We start from the raw sequence: 18547 nt of genomic DNA, 5'->3' as shown, positions 1-18547 counted from the left end.
TTAGCTTTAGGGTTATTTTTAGGGTTATGTTACAGTGCGCTTCTGTCGGCGCGTTGTTGTCGGCGCGCTGTTGTCGCGCAGTTTTGACGGTGTGGTTTTGTCACCGTGCTTTAGTCACACGCGCTTTAGTCTACCGCGGTTTTGTGGTGGAACCGGACAGAGTAACATTAAATTCTTCATTATTTTAAAACATTGTACAGCATTTGTTTATTGATTTAGATTTCCATATCTACCTGAGCAGTGTTGGATTTCATTTTTTTCCCTTACCAGTTCAGTTTGTGTGACTTGGTTGAGGGCTTCATGTGACTGAGTGGGAGTACGGCAAGGTAGCTCGACACCACTCCACCAAGCCACACCCACCCAAATCATGGCCACTGAATCCACAGAAAAGTTTGACCAAGTCTTCTAGTCTTCACCTTTTCTGCTTCTTACCTCCTTCTCAGAGCATGTTTGCTCTGTTTGCATGAGCAAGAAGGAGAAAAGCAGCCATATTGAATGCCACGGCAGAAAGAAGCCAAATTTTTCTGCCTCCCTTTGCAGTGGAGGTGCTCGGAAGGCCCATTATGGTCCCCCTTTCCTCTGTGTTGAAGTACCTTAAAGACTGAAGCTGGTGGCTGCCTTCTGAGCAGCTCTGCTGGAATGCTGTTCCTCTGGCATAACAGGCCATTCCCCTGACCGGGTTCGGTGGGCAGCTGCGAGCAGCACTGGCAGGCAATGGGGCACATGGCCAGTGCAAACAGGGCAGCAATGGTGGCGATGGTCACAGGCAACACATTGCATACCAGTTCCACTTGTGTCAGGCCATCAGACATGGCCAGGGAAAAGCTAGCAGTGATTGAGTGGCCAACAGGCAGGCAGGGTTGGGCAAGTGAGCAGCAGATGGGCGGGTGAGGCAAGCAACCACTAAGAAAAAATATGACAACAACAAATCCAAAATCAACATATTCACAACAGCTGGACCTATTTATTGTATTTATTGCTTCCCTGAAAATATATATTGCTTGATATATCATCTTAGCCCAACTCCTAAAGGGAAAATCAAGTTTTTAAAGTTTTTTTTTGAAATTCTTTGGTATATTGATACATTACAAATACTTGGCATCAGATGTGAATTGCTCCTGGTATTCACTGGTACCGGCACACCGATAGCGGAAATCAGCCATAGTTTTGCATATCGGAGCACTGGCAGGCTGGACACTCCCCCATATCATTATGGTTACTGGTTGCCTCCGAGGCTGGAACGGGCTTCAATGCTGCTCTGGTGGGTGAGGCTGCAAGGCGAACCTGGCTGGAAGTTGTTTGTAAATCTCCCCAAAAGAGGGAGAGGAGAAAGTTCTGCTGCTGTCCAGGTTGATTTTATAATAAGAGAAGACCTGGGTATGTTTTTATTAGACAGCCTTTCCTAACAAGTCTGATTTTTGCTTACATCACTGTTGGTCTCAAAGTCATTGCTTAATTCATTTGTTAAGTTCCCATAATTCATAATTATGTTTATGAGTTGCTAATATCACCATCCTGAGTAATTCCCTTTGGAGCACTTTCCATTTTGACAATTTAGGAAAGAAGTGTTGTCTTTTGGGCTTACCTGAATGAAATTTAGGTGTAGGCATCAGGGGAGGGTTAATTTGAAAATGAGCAATGAAAGAGAAGCACATCTCTGTACATAACAGAAAGGAAAGGAAAACATTGAAAAGTGTTGAGGAGTTGAGGGTGTGTGAGTCAGGGAATTCCAGACCAGAAAGATTGCTTTGTATTCCAGTTGAATTAGGACTGGTTCTTTGTGAAGGATCTGTGAGAATTTTGAAATATTCCAATAAGGCCCAAGGAAAAATAAACAAAGCAGAAAGATTTAATTAAAGGAGATGAGAAAGAATGTCAAAACATCCATTAACTGCTTTGAAAATGCCTTTGTAACATGTTTTCAATTGTAGAATTGGAAATATTTGATTAACTGTATGCTTTAATGTTCAAAAAGAATAATTTTTATCAGTATAAGCAGAGCAGTTTGCAAAAATCATTGTAGTAAACTGAATACCACTGTAGAACATAATTTCTCACCAAAAAAGCAATTGAATTGAGAGTAAAGTAAAATTTTACACAGGCAAGAAAAAATGTATAGAATAGGTGGTGGCTGGCTCAACTGGAAGTAACTGTGAAACGGATCTGTGAGATGGAAACCTATCAAACAGATCCAACCTAAAAATGAGAAATTTCTTGACAGAATAAGTAGAGAAATGGGATGCCTTCAGAAATTGTGGGTATATAATCACTAGAGGTTATTAAGAAGAAATTTGCCCATAATAGTATAAGGTCTCATCTCATGTTTCATCAGGGTTTGAACTAGAAAACCTTCAAGGTCCCTTCCAACTCTGTTATTCTTTATAAATCTCTCAACTCACTGTTACCAAGAGAATAGTGATAAACAATATTTGGAAATGTACGATATGCAACTTCCTAGGAAGAGAACTAACTGAAAAGGAGGTGGATGATGTGGTGTATAAAGTGACATTTGATAACATGAAGGTGGATTCATAACTACACGTTATTGCCTCCTGAGATTCTAGATTTCACCAAAGGAGACTTTCTTCGCAAAGGTAGATCAGCAATAATTCATACTCTGGGGTTTTTGGAATGTGCCAGGCTTCATCTGAAACCAGGGCTGTCACCTTCATCTGAAAGGCGCTTTCTAAAGTTGTATGGATATGTCCCAACAGCCTCTCTTTCTGCATGATGTTGTCTTTGCCTCACATTTGAGGCAGCCATAAGCTTTTCTTAGTTGTGCCAATGTTGGTGTTCTCCTGTTGACCCAAACAAATTTCAGGTGTGGATATAATCCAACCTGTTTCAATAATCATTCTATTGATTGCACAATCTGATCCTTTCATTTCTCTTAAGCATTGGCCGACTGGGTGAACTCAAAATCATTTAGAACCTCACTGGGAGACCATTGATTCCATGATTACAGTGATGAAGAGGCCTCTTCTCTCTAAAAACAGTGTTGCAGCACAGCTTTGGTTTCCAAAGTTGCAGCTGAACAAATCATAAGACTTCTGGAACACTGTCCTTTGGACGAATGAGACCAAAGTGGAGATGTTTGGCCACAATACAAAATGCCACATTTGACAAAAACCAAACATGGATATCAGCACAAACATCTTATAATAACCATCAAGTATGGTAGTGGAGCGGGGATAATTTGGGCTTGATTTGTAGTCAAGGGGCCAAACACCTTGCAGTCACTGAGTTGACCATCAACTCCATTAAACATCAAAGTCTTCTAGAGTCACATGTGAAACCAGCGGTCTGACAGCTATAGATTGGCCAAGATTGGGACATGCAACAGGACAATGACCATAAGCACACCAGCAAGAATGCCACATAATTGCTCAAAAAGGAAAAGAATGTTGCAATGGCCCAGTCAAAGTCCAGACCTCAACCCAATTGAAATGCTACGGTGGAACCTCAAGTGAACTGTACATAAACAAATGCTCACAAACTTCAATTATGTAATGGTGTAAAGTAATGTTGTAAAAATAGTGGGCCAAATTCTTCCAAAATCGAATGAAAATTCTTCCAAAACTATTGAATCTTAAATTTTACACACAACTTCTCCATTTTGGTTTCTTTTTATAAAATAAATCATGACATGGTGTAATGTCATATTGTTCATCTCAGGTTGTATTTACTTATTTTTAAGAACTGCTAAGGAGCAGATTTTTACTATGTTCTCATATATAAAACCATGGAACTCAACCAGGGTATACGTCCTGTTTACATGACTCTATATACATTCATACACAAACTTAGTCACAGAAAAATGTGTAAGAATGACCATTTTGGTGACAGGATGACATAAATAGCCTCTAGTTTAATTGAATACAAAAACTGTTAAGATATTTTTAACCATTGCTTCCCAGGCACTGTTGGGGACTGGAAGAATCTTATGACTGTTGCCCAGAGTGAAAGGTTTGATCATGTCTTTAAGGAGAGGATGGAAAAGCTGCCCTTCAAATTCTGCTTGGCTATTGAAGGAGATCCAGAGCCTATTTCCAGCTCACTGGGGGAAAATAATTTCCTCTTGTAAAATACACACCTTCAGATGGCTTGAATCAGAGATGACCTTTCAAGAATGGTCTTTATGTAATCTTGGAATTTTTAATTCTCAACTCTGCAGGAACTATAGGATAGAGCAATATTAAATTCTTCATTATTTTTTAAAATTGCACAGCATTTGTTCATTGATTTAGATTTCTATAGCTACCTGACACAGTGGTGTTTTCAAACTTTTTTCCCTACCGGTTCGGTGTCATGGCTTGGTGAGAGGGTTCATGTGATTGAGTGGGCATGGCAAACTCAATGTCCCTGACGGCAAGGTGGGGCAACACCAAGCCATCACCATGGCTTTCCACCAAGCCATACCCACCCAAACCACGCCCACAGAACCCACAGAAAAGTTTCGCCAAGTCTTCTAGTGTTCAACCTGGCTGCTTCTCATCTCCTTCTCAAGTTTCCTCTGTGCATGATCCCAAGAAGGAGAAAAGCAGCCACATTGAATGCCAAAGCCAAAGTTTTCTGCCTCCCTTTGCAGCGGAACTGCTCAGAAGGCAGTTCCTGTGGCTTCCTATCCCTTTATGGTCCCTCCTCCATCCTGCACCGAAGTACCTTTAAGACTAGGGGTGCCTTCCGAGTAGCTCCAGTGGGCACCATTTCTCTGGCACAACAGGCTGTTCTCTTGGCTGGGTCCAGCGACCAGCCACGAGTGTGGCGCATGGGCAGCACAAACAAGGCGGCGATGGTGGCGACTGTCATAGAACTTGTCCTTTGACCGTTGCCTCCATCCTGTTCATAGGCAACACATTGCATGTCGGTGCCGCTTGCGCCAGGCCACCAGACCTGGCCAGGGGAACAGCCTGCTGTACTGGATGGATGACATTGTAGCAGAGCTGCTTGGAAGGCAACCCAAAACGACTGGCAGCTGGAGGCTTCCTGTGAAAGGTGGCCAAGCCTCACCATGCCCCCCCCCCCAAGATGACCAGAATAGAAGGTAGATGAGCGAGGCAGCGGGCAAGTTGTCAGAGAGTGGGTGGCAGCTCTGGAGCAAGGCCGGAGCTGGGGAATGGCTCATTCCCCATCCTGCTGAGGGGGGCAGAGATCGGGCAGTGGATTCGGGCAAAGGTCAGAGCTGTGGAATGGAACCACAACCTGGCTGAGGGGGTGATGTATCCCTGGGGCCCCAGCCCCTGACCTAAGGTGAAGGGTGAGAGGACAACATGCTTACTTAATTTGGTGAGATGAGGAGAGCGGGCAAAGTGCAGAGGCGACTGGAGATGTGCGTAGATGGACCATGTGGTAAAGCAAAGGCAACATATATAGGACTGGGATGGCAGGGCGAGAGTTGGGTGGGTGGGAAGGGGAAACAAGCATTGATTGGGCAGCCAGCGGGTGGGTGGGGCGGGGTGAGCAAATGGTGGGTGGGTGGGGTGAACAAGCGCCAAGAAAAAATATTACAAGAACAAATCCAAAATCAACATATTCACAACAGCTAGATCCATTTATTATATTTTCCACTTACCTAAAGATATATATTGCTTGATATATCATCTTAGCCCAACTCCTAAAGGGAAAATCAAGTTTGTAAAGGGTTTTTTTTTTTGGAAGGCTGACATATTCAGGATACTACAAATCTTGGCACCTCATGGTTGGGGTGGGGTTGACATTGGGAAAAAAAGAGGGGAAAAAACCCAGCGTCTCATCAGATTATATTATTTATTATTTAAACAAGTTCATATAGCCACCCAGCTCATATAGTGTGCCTCCAGGTGTCTTCCAACATTAAAACAGTGTAAAACCCATATTTCTTCTGCCCACCGCAGTGACAATTAAACTGCTGGCAGTTGGCAGAATTAGCTTGCAATACCACATTCTAACCACTGAACCATCCTGAATTTTTATGCTTGGAAAAGCATAATAAGACAACCCCTGGATTTTATGAGAGCTTATGATCAAACCTCTGATACTGAAAACACATAGACCAAACCACCCAAACCACCTCCACCTTCACAATGATGTAGACCAGGCATGAAATCCTCTCACCTTCACTACCGCTTTGGAACCGGGAGTGCATGCGTGCTTGCCTGTCCCTAATGACGTCTGGGTGGGTGGGCTGAGCCTCCTGCTGCCACTACCGGTTCATCTGAACCTGGGCGAAAGAGTGAAACACCACCTCTGGTGTAGATCCCATCAATTTTCTATATGAAAATATCCAGGAAGCAGACAATAATATAGAAATTTATCATGGCCTTCTGATCCCTTATTGATTACGTTGGTCAGAATGTTTCTGCAACCATTGTATCTGAACTGATAAAGTTTAAAGTGCCAGCCAAAAGTTTGTCAGCATCTATTGGAATAAATGAGAAGCTACACAAAATTAGGATAGACAACATCATTATAACTATTAACAATTAAATGTATTGACCGTGGCTGCATTTGCAGAAAACAAGCTGTCATCAGTGTCCACACAAATCAAGGTCATGTAGTTCAATTAAAGATTGCAACATTGACTAAAGATCAGCCTTCTTAAATATTTGAACACTCTACTGGAGTATAACATTGACAAACCATTGCAAATAAGCTGGCTTAAGGACATGACATGAGTGACTATCAGAATCTATATAGATAAGGTAAGGTAAGAGAAGAATTGCAATTTGTATGTTTTTAACATTGTAATTAAAACTTTCTCTTCTACACAGAATTTTTAGATTCCAAGAAGAACAGCAAATTTACTCTTTGCAATGGAAACATTTATCAATGAAAATTGAGTTCATGGAACTAATGAATTAATTAAGGAAACTAATCTAATAACACACAGACATACACATATATAACTTTCCTTTTTGTTAGAAGGATTCATGATTTTTAAAGAACTGAATTAATACAATATTGACCATAAATGTAGGAAGTATTGATAATTGCTCTATTATTACATCAATAGTTGAAGAAATGGAGCCAGTGGAGAAGTCCCTATATAAATACAAAGGAGTCTATTTCGCAATTAGTTCGTCCCCGCCTGAAAATTTAGATTCACTGGACAGTTTTGAAATCCGAGATGATGATATATTCGTAATCACATATCCTAAATCTGGTAAGTTCAAAGATGTTTTCCAAGAAAAGTTAAACTTGTTATTCAGTTCCTCGGTGATTTGGTTGCTGTGACGCTGTTGCTCTATAACCAGATTTTAACATTTAGCATTTTATAAGAAGCTGGAAATGCAGGGAAAATAAGATGGTAAACCTCTACTTTCATTGTTTATATTTTACTCCACATTGGCCACATTGGTAACCTTGGCTAGTCACTCTCATTCAGCCCAAACTACCTCACAGGGCTGTTGTGAGGAAAACAGGAGGAGGAAGAAACATTAGGTATTTTTGCCACCTTGAGTTAGTTCTAAAACTAAAAAAGGCAGTTTAGAAATAAATGTGCAAATAAATAGCTATTTTTTTCTCATCCATCCATCAGCTTAGTCTGTGAATTTTAGTAGAGTTAATTGTCTTTATGCATATCTGAAACATTTGCTATTCTCCCTGATAGGAAGGTTGGATTTGCATAAGTTCAACTTTCTCCAAATAATAATTGGTGAATTAATTTAATTATTCCTTATTTGCAGGAACAATATGGACTCAGAATATTGTCAGTTTGATTGTTTATGAAGGTCACCGAGATGGAACTGAAAATATTACCCTATTTGACCGAGCACCATTTCTGGACTATAATATATTCCATATAGATTTACCTAGTCGCCCATCACCTCGTGTCATTTGTTCCCATCTGCCCTACTATTTGGTACCCAAAGGATTACGAAAAAGAAGAGCAAAAGTAGGACATGTTTTGTTAACTTGTGAGCTAGTGTGGGTAGCTGCCTGCATTCTTTTCGTTTAGCTCTGCATCTGAATGTTTTATTAACAAATAGGCGAGGGTACACAAAAAAATATTATATTGTTCCAGTATGTTGGAATAGCAAATTCTGAAGTGTGAGGGGGGGAAACACAACCAAAAAGTGTTAATATCAGAAGGTCATGCCCAGCAGAAACAGCTAACAACCAAACTGAATATCAAACCCCTTAAACTTATTTTTCCCAAGGTGACACACCCAGATAGATCATAACACTTGGTGTTGCAGGGCCAGTTGCGATCTTAACATATCTGGAGGATGTCAAGTTGAGGGGTGCTATTTTTGTCCCTCAAATCCCTTTGCACAATTTCTACTCTCAGTCACTCATGTCCTAGTCAGTGGAAGTTTCACTGATGCAAAATGCAGATACAACGGGCATTGGGCTATTCTCTAGAACTGCATTCATTACATCTCTGCTTTGGAAACTGCATGGCTAATCTGTCTGCTTCTATATTCAATTCATGGTGAAGGTTTTGATGTTTAAATTCCTTCATCAGTTGGGAACATGTTATTTGAAGAATCTCCTCTCCCCACTTACAGTTATGCATTGCATCAAGTCCAGCAGGAAAGGCATGTCGGGGTCCCATCAGCTAGGGGGATTTGTCAGGCAGGATCCATGAGGAAAACCTTTTCTTCTTTGTTGTCTGCCATATGGAAAACCATTCCTTCATGTCAAGGTTGGCCCCAATCCTGGTGGACTGCTGGAAGGCTCTCAAACATGGTTTTGCTAATGAGCTTTGAGATCCCGTGATAGAATGGAGCCTGTTAGATGAATGTATGAACATTACATGATGAACTCTCTGTATGCTTTGCTGTCAATCTGTCTTTTTTCTTCTTCTTTTCTTGGTTTTTTTGACTAGGTATTATCATCTCTCTCTTACAGATTATTTATGTGCTTAGAAATCCAAAGGATATCTTGGTTTCTAGCTACCATTTTCAAAAATTAATAGTCAAAACAGAAACCCCAAAAGACTTCGATATACTTTTTGAGAAGTTTTTGGCTGGCAAAGGTAAGAAGAATTTGATCATGACAATATTTTGTCCATTTTTGTTTTGAATAAAAGGTTATAAATATATTTCAATCTGTTTCCCACCAAGAGCAAACAATCCACTCTTTTTCCTTACATAACGAATAATGATTCTCTATACTCGTCCAGTAATTTGTCCAAACTGTACATAAATATTTTACAGTAGGAAGTGTGCAGTCGTAGGATTCATTTGGGGGGGGGGGGGGAGAAATTTTTTTATTGGTTTAGTGAAACAAAAAAAAATAAGAAAAAAGAATCATCTTTCGTTACATTTTGTTGAAAGCATATCAATTGGTTACAAATATATTCCGTGCATTTCTTCCACAGTCCTTACATATACTTAATTCAAATCATGTTATAATTTTAAGTCAAGAAAGAAAAGTTATGTATTTTACTATCCCTGTACCATAATTCTCATTTGCTTGCCATTGTTTAAACATGTTTTTAACTAGAATCATTTATATTAGAAGACACAACCACCTACCGGCGTTCATTTGCAATTTCAATAGATCTCCAATACCACTGCACCTTTATGACATGTTCGAAAATTAATTCAGTTAAGTAATATATCTAAGCTAAGGTGACCAGATGTCTCGCATTTGGCGGGACAGGCACGCCCGCGTCCCGGGCCATTCCCAAAAGATCCCGCTTAATTTTGGCGCCTTCTTCTATCACTTGCTCCCCCACCCATCCTCTGCTGCTCGCATGGGCGGGGTAGAGTAGCGAGTGAGTGGGCAGATGGCGGGGGAGCAAGCTTGCTTTTCCAGCCCCACTTCTGGACAAGCCGTGGGAAAGCCTCCGCCTCTCTGAAAAGAGCCACCTGTGTGTGTGGCCCTCGGTGGGGTCTGGAAGCGGCACCTTTCTCCATGCCTCGTGCACTTTGGCGGCCGGCGGGTGAGGCAAGGGCAGCGGCCAGAGATTCCTCCGTGGGACCCCTTCCGGCTCCGTCCGCTTCCCAGCCTGTCCCAGCTCTCCTGACTCCTAGGGCCGCCGCTTCTCCGAACTCACCCAGAGTAAGTGATGGGCGGGGTAGCATAGCGAGTGAGTGGACGGATGGCGTTGGGATCCTGCCCACCACCGGCTGCACTGCAGCTGGCTTGCCCCAGGCGGACTGGGAGGCTTTGGGCGTACAGGCAGGAAGAGCCGCCAGTGGATGGTGGTGGGATCGCCACCCGGGAGCTGCCAGAAGCCGCTCCCGGCCGCGGGCCCCTGCCCTGCTGCGTCCAGTGCATTTTCAACAGCAAGCGGGTTGCCCTTCCCCTCCCTCGCCAGGTCATCCCAAACGTGCATGACCCAGAGTTCCCTGAGCCTAGTTGCATGGCACACATGCGCGGGCATTCAAGGTATCCAGCTGCTTTTTTTTTGGTGGGGGGAAGTGGTGGTTATGTGCGTGAGTTTGCAATGCCAAGATCAGACTGGCTTTTCGTTCCGATTCCTGAGCCCCCAGCTGTTAGTGATGGAGGAGGAAGGAAGGGGTTGCATTTTGTCTGGCTTGACAGCTCATTCCTAGATTGGGATCCCCCGTCTCCCCCACCCCTTATGCACAAGATATCAGCAGCCCCTGGGCTGCGAGCTCCTCCCACTATGAACAACTTTCGCTTTTGCTGCCAATGCAAGCGAACTCCTTGGCCTTTTTGTTATATTCATTTCCCTTGTAATGCACGTATCAGCACAGCTGGCAACTCTCCTGCAGCACCTCCGCTGGAGAGGAAGAGTGGATCGGCACTGAATGACATCCCCCTCATCCCAGACACCAGAACAACTATTGCGCTTCCTCTACTTGCCCGCGTCGCTAAGCCAAAAGGTTCTTTCTTGCTGGCCAGAAGGGTCAATCCTGTTGCCTCATTCCTTCGAGTGAGGTGTCTCGAGGAGGGGGAAAACAGGATGCTGCTACTTTTGTTTTTGAGGAGGTGGAGTGGGGAGCCTTCTGGGGAATGTCAAGGGCTGAGTCCTAACAAGGATAACGGGCGGGGAGGCTTCGGGGACTATTTTCCTCTAAGCTCAGTGAGTTGGGGGCTTGTTTGGGCGGGGCACCTTCTCTGTGCTTAGTTTAATCCTCTCCCAACCCCAGCTCAGGAATTTGGGGTTTTCTTCAGGAGAACCACCTGCTCAATAGGCTTGAACATGGGAACAAGGAGCTGATGGTCTGGGACTGATAATCATGTTTTCTGAGAATCCTCCCCTGGTGAACTTCCTGGGCTCCCATGGTGCTTGGGCTGTATCATTTTAAGGGGTTCTGGAACAGAGCATCCTCATGTGGTGGATATTGGAGAGGAGTTTCTGATGTATCTCAGCAAACCATCTAACAATGCGTGAAAGATTATTAGAATGCTAATGTGTCCATTCCTCTCCCACATCCTTTTGGGGCTAAATTTTTGCAAGGCAAGAAGAACACAGTTTTGCTAAGCTCCCCAAGTCCCAGTGTAAGCAAAAGGGTGGAGAGAATGTCCCTTATTCCCCCCCCCCCCCGGATTACAGGGTAGATTGCTGGGGCAGTGATTTGGGGGGGGGAATCTGGTCATCTTAAGGATACTATAAAATCCCCATTTCCTCCCCCCTCCAGGGGTAGGATACTGCAAAATCCCAATTTCCTCCCCCCTCCAGGGGTAGGATACTGCAAAATCCCCATTTCCTCCCCCCTCCAGGGGTAGGATACTGCAAAATCCCCATTTCCTCCCCCCTCCAGGGGTAGGATACTGCAAAATCCCCATTTCCTCCCCCCTCCAGGGGAAGGATACTATAAAATCCCCATTTCCTCCCCACTCCAGGGTAGGATACTGCAAAATCCCCATTTCCTCCCCCCCTCCAGGGGAAGGATACTATAAAATCCCCATTTCCTCCCCACTCCCGGGTAGGATACTGCAAAATCCCCATTTCCTCCCCCCTCCAGGGGAAGGATACTATACAAATCCCATTTCCTCCCCCAACCATCCAGGGGTAGGATACTGCAAAATCCCCATTCCCTCCCCATTATACTGTACATAAGTTTTGTCATATATTTAATAAATATAAATGTAAATAAACGTATTATATTTGTAATTGTAGTTATGTTGAAATAAAAAATATTGCAATACTATTTTTGCGTTGTATGAAAATTTTTGTTGCTCCGTATAAAATTTTTTAATCAAGCCCCCCCCCCCCCCCCGGTCAAAGGTATCCCTCTTTACCAATCTGAAAATCTGGTCACCTTAATCTAAGCATTTCCCCTCCCCCCCTGTAACACACTGTATGTATCATTAATATTGTCCATTAACATTTATTGTTATTATTGTAGTTAACTAAAGGTTATTTACTAATTATCTCACCTCTCCTATCCAGGCCCCACACAATATTATAACTTTATAACTGTCTTTAAACAATGATTTATTAATAAGATTTATAGGACTTTTCCCTCACCCCCAAATTAGTTAATACGTGCTAAGAAATAAACATTAGACATCTAAGACAATCTAAGAGATATTAACATTTCCACTTGACAATCACCCAGAATGTACATTAGCATTTCTATGGTCTGGTTATTTATCCTAACTAGGGTTATTATTTCTCTATTAGTATCACAGTAAATTTATGTTAATGGATAAATATTCAATGGTAATCTAAAACAGTCTATAAGGTAATAAATCTATACTTAATAATCATCAAAATTAACTACTTTTTTTCCATCAATTGGCATTATTAACCAGTATCTTTCCAGTAACAAAAATAGTCTTTCATCTCTCACCAGTTGTTGTGTCAATTCTGTATCCAGAACCTGTCCAGGGTTTAAGACTTCTCTTCACACTTTGAAGCTTAAATGATCTCTCATGTGGTTTTGTTGCCCTTGAGTTGTTATTAATGTAAGCTTAACTTTGGTTGTGAGGTTTGTTTTTGAATAGATTTGTCTTATTACCTCCATCTTTTTCACTCCTTCTTTTTCTCCTACATCTTGGAGTTTGGGGTGGAACACCAAATTATCAAAGTCACTTTTCCAACTTCCCTTCTTTCCACTTTCACTCACATTTACTCCATTTATAAGTTCATCTGAGTTCTTATCTTTGTTTTCTGTATTTTCATTCACTTCTTTAATTTCTGGGGCTGTAACCCCATCATCTTTTTTTGTGATACCCCATAATCTGTCCCATTTCTTATCAAATCTCCCAAGTCCTTTTGAGATGTTTTGAAGTCCAGCCAAAATGTTTTGAATTAACAAGTTTTCTTCATCTGAGTATTGCTCCATTTTTTTAGAGTAAGGAAAAATATAAAGAAAAAGCAAGAAGAATTTGCCACTCTAGCCTGTCACAGATTTTGAAGAATATGTCTATTTTTATTTTAGACAAATGTTCTTTTATGGTTTTCAAAGAAGAAGGGTTCTAAAGTTTTTCTTTCCTTTTCCAATTCTTGTCAAAATATTTTCCACACACCACTATTCATGACCTTGGGTGGCGCAGTGGTTAAATGCAGCACTGCAGGCTACTGCTAGATCAGCAGTTCAGCGGTTCAAATCTCACCGGCTCAGGGTTGACTCAGCCTTCCATCCTTCCGAGGTGGGTAAAATGAGGACCCGGATTGTTGGGGGCAATATGCTGACTCTCTGTAAACCGCTTAGAGAGGGCTGAAAGCCCTATGAAGCGGTATATAAGTCTACTGCTATTGCTATTGCTATTTATCAGGTTTTAAAGAGACATTCCAAACTTTTCTGTTGCACAGTCAGTATAGTCAGATAAGAGTGAACAAAGGAAACATTGTTACAACAGCAAAGGAAAAAAAGCTTCAGACTTGGGCTTCCAAATGGTAGATTCGACTCTTTTAAAACCTCTTGACTTAAGTATCTTAATAATATTGTGACAAGTAGAAGAAGAAATTTATTAAAGTAAAAAGAGTTTTAATTTAAGCCAAAAAAGTTAAGTAGTAAAAGGAAATAGGGAAAAAGATCCCTTCACCTCAAGCGGAAAAAAACGGAAGCGTTGCACTCACTTAATCCACAAAAGATTACAGAGAACAGCAAAAAACTTTCTAAGGCAGTCCAATAGGGATTAAATACACCACTTGGTTCCTGCTTAATGGACTAATTAAGCTTAAGAAAAGAGTTTCTAAGGACAATCTTCTGAAAGAAAAGAAAAAAAACCTCACCAGGTGGAAACACTTTCATTTCTCTCTTCCTGGAGCAGTCTCCAACTATGTCAGCGGGGGGGTGGGGGCTGTTTGCCGCCAGTTGGAAGCGCTTCCCTTGGGTCGATCAGGGACTTTGCGATGCCCCTGTGACCCATAAGGTCTTGTCTCTTTGGGAGGGTTTAGATCCTGCTGGAGAGTCCAGGGGCAAAAGTGTCATCGGCAGATTCAGACAGTCGAATCCGCACAATGTAACGTTGCGACATTGGCTCCACCTCCTCCCAGGATTCGAATAATGATTTTCTATACTCATCCAGTAATTTGTCCAAACTCTACAGAAATATTTTATAGTAAGAAGTGTGGGGTTGTGGGATTCAATTTTTTTAACTACCAGTTCTGTGGGCTTGGCTTGGTGGGGGTGGCATGGCTTGGTAGGCATGGCAGGTGAAGTATACTGAAAAAACTCCATTCCCTCACCACTCCAGGGGAAGGTTACGGCAAAATTCCCATTCCCTCTCGATCAGCTGGGACTCAGGAGGCAGAGAATTGATGGTGGTAGAGTCAGTTAGAGGTATTTTTCAGAGTATAAGAAACACGCTTCTCTCTCAAAAAAGAGGCTGAAAATCTAGGTGCATCTTATACATTGAATACAGCATTTTTTGACTCCTGAAAACCCACCCCCTTCACCAAAGTAGCCGTGTATCGCCTACAGGAGGCATACAGAGTGCTCGGGGCTGGGGAGGGCAGAAATAAGCAAAAACTAGGAGATTTTTTGTTCAATTCCCCCCCCCAGCCCCTAGGAGCACTCTGTAAGCCTTCTAAAGGATAAGAGAAAAGAGATAACCAGAGTTAGTTTTTTTAATATTTGAAGAAGTATAAAAAAATTAAATCAGATTGCCCCAAAGTTCCAAATAAGAAAAAGCAATGAAACGAAACAATATAGCAGCATCTTGACAAAAATCCCCCCATAACAAGTTAGAGTTTGCAACCACATTAGTTACAACTCTCATTTTTTCTCTGTGCTCTCCACATTCAGTGATGTTAGGGAAGCCCCTCAGTTGTGCTTCACTCAGCCTTCCATCCTTCCAGGTGGATTAAATGAGGACCAAGATTGTTGGGGGCAATTTGTTAGCTCTGTGAACCGCTTACAGAGGACTGTAAAAGCACTACGAAGCAGTTCATAAGTCTAAGTGCTATTGTTATTGCTATCCCTGACACAGATGGTCAGCTGGATCATTGCTTGACCGAGATGAACCTATCAGTGTTTTACAGTTCGTGTTTTGTATTTCTATGTAAATTACTGTGTAAATATTAAGGTAGCCTCTTCTTAAACTATCATGCTTTGATCTTTAGACCCACAAGGATCATAAAGTTGTGGGGGAAATTCAAGCACTAATCTTTATATGTAACTCATTTCTCTCCCATCAGTGGTTTGTAGTTCATGGCTAGACCATGTAGAAGGCTGGTGTGCTCATAAGGGTGATTTCAATATTCTCTTCCTGTCTTATGAAGAAATGAAAAAGGTAAGATGTGTTTGTGTTGTGTTATGCATAGCAATATGATTTAATATTTAATAGGTAAGGAAAATCCAATTAGCACAATGTACCTGCAATCAGAAAAATCTTAGCCAGAGCGTATTATATTATGTTGTATTGTATTGTATTGCATTGCATTGTATTATAATTATAAGTATAAATGTAAATATATATGAATATCAATATAAATATCATATTTTCCATAATATTTGGATCAGAAGAGATTGACTCAACTCAAGGGCATTTGTAAGAGAGGCAGTTTTAAAACTTGCTTGGGAACTGGCCAGCCTCTGATGCAGCCAAGAAAACATGAAAACATTCACCAGAAGTCCCAAAGAAGCATTTCTTTTTTTAATTCATTCATATTGCTTCTATGTACAGTTTTCATTTTAAAAATTACTTTATCCCAAGGTAATTTTTTCAGTAGGGAAATAATTAAAGTTTAATATGCAAGATACTGTATAACGAAGAAATTGAGAATTTCCCGAAGATATAAACAAAAAATTACAATTTTTCTCCATTGTTATAGATGAACTAATATAAAGCTCTATCAAATTACAGGATTTGAGAAGTTCTGTACTGAAAATATGCAACTTCCTAGGAAGGGAACTAACTGAAAGGGAGGTGGATGAGGTGTGCATAAGCGACATTTGATAACATGAAGGTGGATTCTAGAGCAAACTACACGTTATTGCCTCCTGGGATTCTAGATTTCAGCAAAGGAAACTTTCTTCGCAAAGGTAGATTAGTAATAATTCATACTCTGGGGCTTTTGGAATGTGCCAGGCTTCATCTGAAACCAGGGTTGTCACCTTCACTTCAAAGGTGCTTTCTAAGTGGTATGCATATGTGGCAACAGTCTCATTTTCTGGGGTCTCTCCATGATGTTGTGTTTGCCTCATCAGCAGCCTACATTTGAGGCAGCCATAAGCTTTTCTTAGTTGTACCAATGTTGGTGTTCTCCTGTTCACCCTAACAAATTTCTGGTGTGGATATAATCTGACCTGTTTCAATGATCATTCTGTTGGTGGCACAATGTAATGATTCTTCGGGAATGGAATTGTTTTACTTCATACTGACCACTTTAGAACGGTGGAGACACAACCTCTTCACTCTCTACCTTGGGAAATCTCCCCCACCAGGAGTGTGGGGAGTCACATGGTTAGGACGTTGGGTTGAAAGTTAGCAAGCCCATGTTTGAAATCCAAGTGCTGCTGCATGGTGGGGTGAGCTCCTGTCATTCACTCTAGCACCTTGTTGGGAACTTGAAAGGAGCACCTCTCCCAGGGCATCTCCCTGGAAACAGTGATGTCACTGACTAATCCTTTCAACCTGGAAAGGATAATCTCTTAAGCATTGAACCAACTGGGTGAACTCAAGATCATTTAGAACCTCACTGGGAGATCATTAATTCCATGACTAAAGTAATGAAGAGGCCTCTCTCCCTAAAAAACAATATGGCAGCACAGCTTTGGTTTCCAAAGTTGCAGCTGAACAAATCACAAGACTTCTGGAACACTGTCCTTTAGATGAATGAGACCAAAGTGGAGATGTTTGGCCACAATTCAAAGGTCCATGTTTGGCAAAAACCAAACACTGGATATCAGCACAAACATCTTAAACTAACCATCAAGCATGGTGATGGAGGGGGGATGATTGGGGCTTGATTTGTGTCACAGGGCCTGGACACCTTGCAGTCACTGAATTGTCCGGCAACTCCACTAATACCAAAGTATTTCCAGAGTCACATGTGAAGCCAGCGGTCTGACAGCTAAAGATTGGCCAACATTGGGTCATGCAACAGGACAATGACCCTAAGCACACCAGCAAAAAAAACCACGGAATGCCTGAAAAGGAAAAGAATTAAGGTATTGCAATGGCCTGTCAAAGTCCAGTCCTCAACCTGATTGAAATGCTACAGTGAAACCTCAAGTGAAACAAGTAAACAGATGTTCAGAAACCTCAATTAACCGAAGCCATGTTGTAAAGAATAGTGGGCCAAAATTCATCCAAAATTATCGAATCTTAAGTTTTACATACACAGCTTCTCCATTTTGGTTTTCTTTTTCAAAAATAAATCACGACATTGTTTAATGTCATTTTGCTCATCTGAGGTTGTATTTACTTTTAAGAACTGCTAAGGAGCAGATTTTTACTATGTTCTCAGACAAAAAACCATGGAACAGAAGCAGGGTATACTTCCTGTTTACATGACTGTATATACATTCAAACACAAACTTGGTCACAGAAAAATGCGTAAGAATGACCATTTTGGTGACAGGATGACATAAATAGCCTCTAGATAAAATGAATATGAAAACTGTTAAGATATTTTTAAACCATTGTTTCCCAGGCACTGTTGGGGACTGGAAGAACCACATGACTGTTTGCCCAGAGTGAAAGATTTGACTGTGTCTTTAAGGAGAGGATGGAAAAGCTGCCCTTCAAGTTCTGCTGGGATATTCAGGAGGATCCAGAGCCTATTTCCAGCTCAGTGGATGAAAATAATGTGTGATATAAACTTTCAAATGGCTTGAATCAGAGATGACCTTCCAAGAATGGTCTTTTTGTAATTTTCAATTCTCAACTCTGCAGGGACTATAGGACAGAGTAACATTAAATTCTTCATTATTTTTAAACATTGTACAGCATTTGTTTATTGATTTAGATTTCTATAGCTACCTGAGCAGTGTTGGGTTTCATTTTTTTTCCCTACCGGTTCAGGGGTATGGCTTGGTGGAGGGCTTCATGTGACTGAGTGGGAGTACGGCAAGTTGGGGTGACACCATTCCACCAAGCCACACCCACCCAAACCATGCCCACAGAACCACAGAAAGTTTGGCCAAGTCTTCTAGTATCAACCTGGCTGCTTCTCGCCTCCTTCTCATGTTGCTCTGTGTGCCTGAGCCCAAGAAGGAGAAAAGCAGCCATGTTGAATGCTGCGGCA

The 18547-nt window shown here is 41.7% G+C and overlaps 1 pseudogene; it reads left to right on the top strand.

Annotated features, from left to right (window-relative positions):
• The first annotated feature begins 6578 nt into the window (after positions 1-6578).
• LOC116507444 lies at positions 6579-18243 on the top strand (annotated as a pseudogene).
• The last annotated feature ends 304 nt before the right edge of the window (positions 18244-18547 follow it).

The sequence above is a fragment of the Thamnophis elegans genome, chromosome 4, assembly GCF_009769535.1.
Source record: "Thamnophis elegans isolate rThaEle1 chromosome 4, rThaEle1.pri, whole genome shotgun sequence".
Taxonomy (NCBI): Eukaryota; Metazoa; Chordata; class Lepidosauria; order Squamata; family Colubridae; genus Thamnophis; species Thamnophis elegans.
Note: the sequence above shows the minus strand (reverse complement) of the source record. Positions and strands in the feature narration are given on the sequence as shown.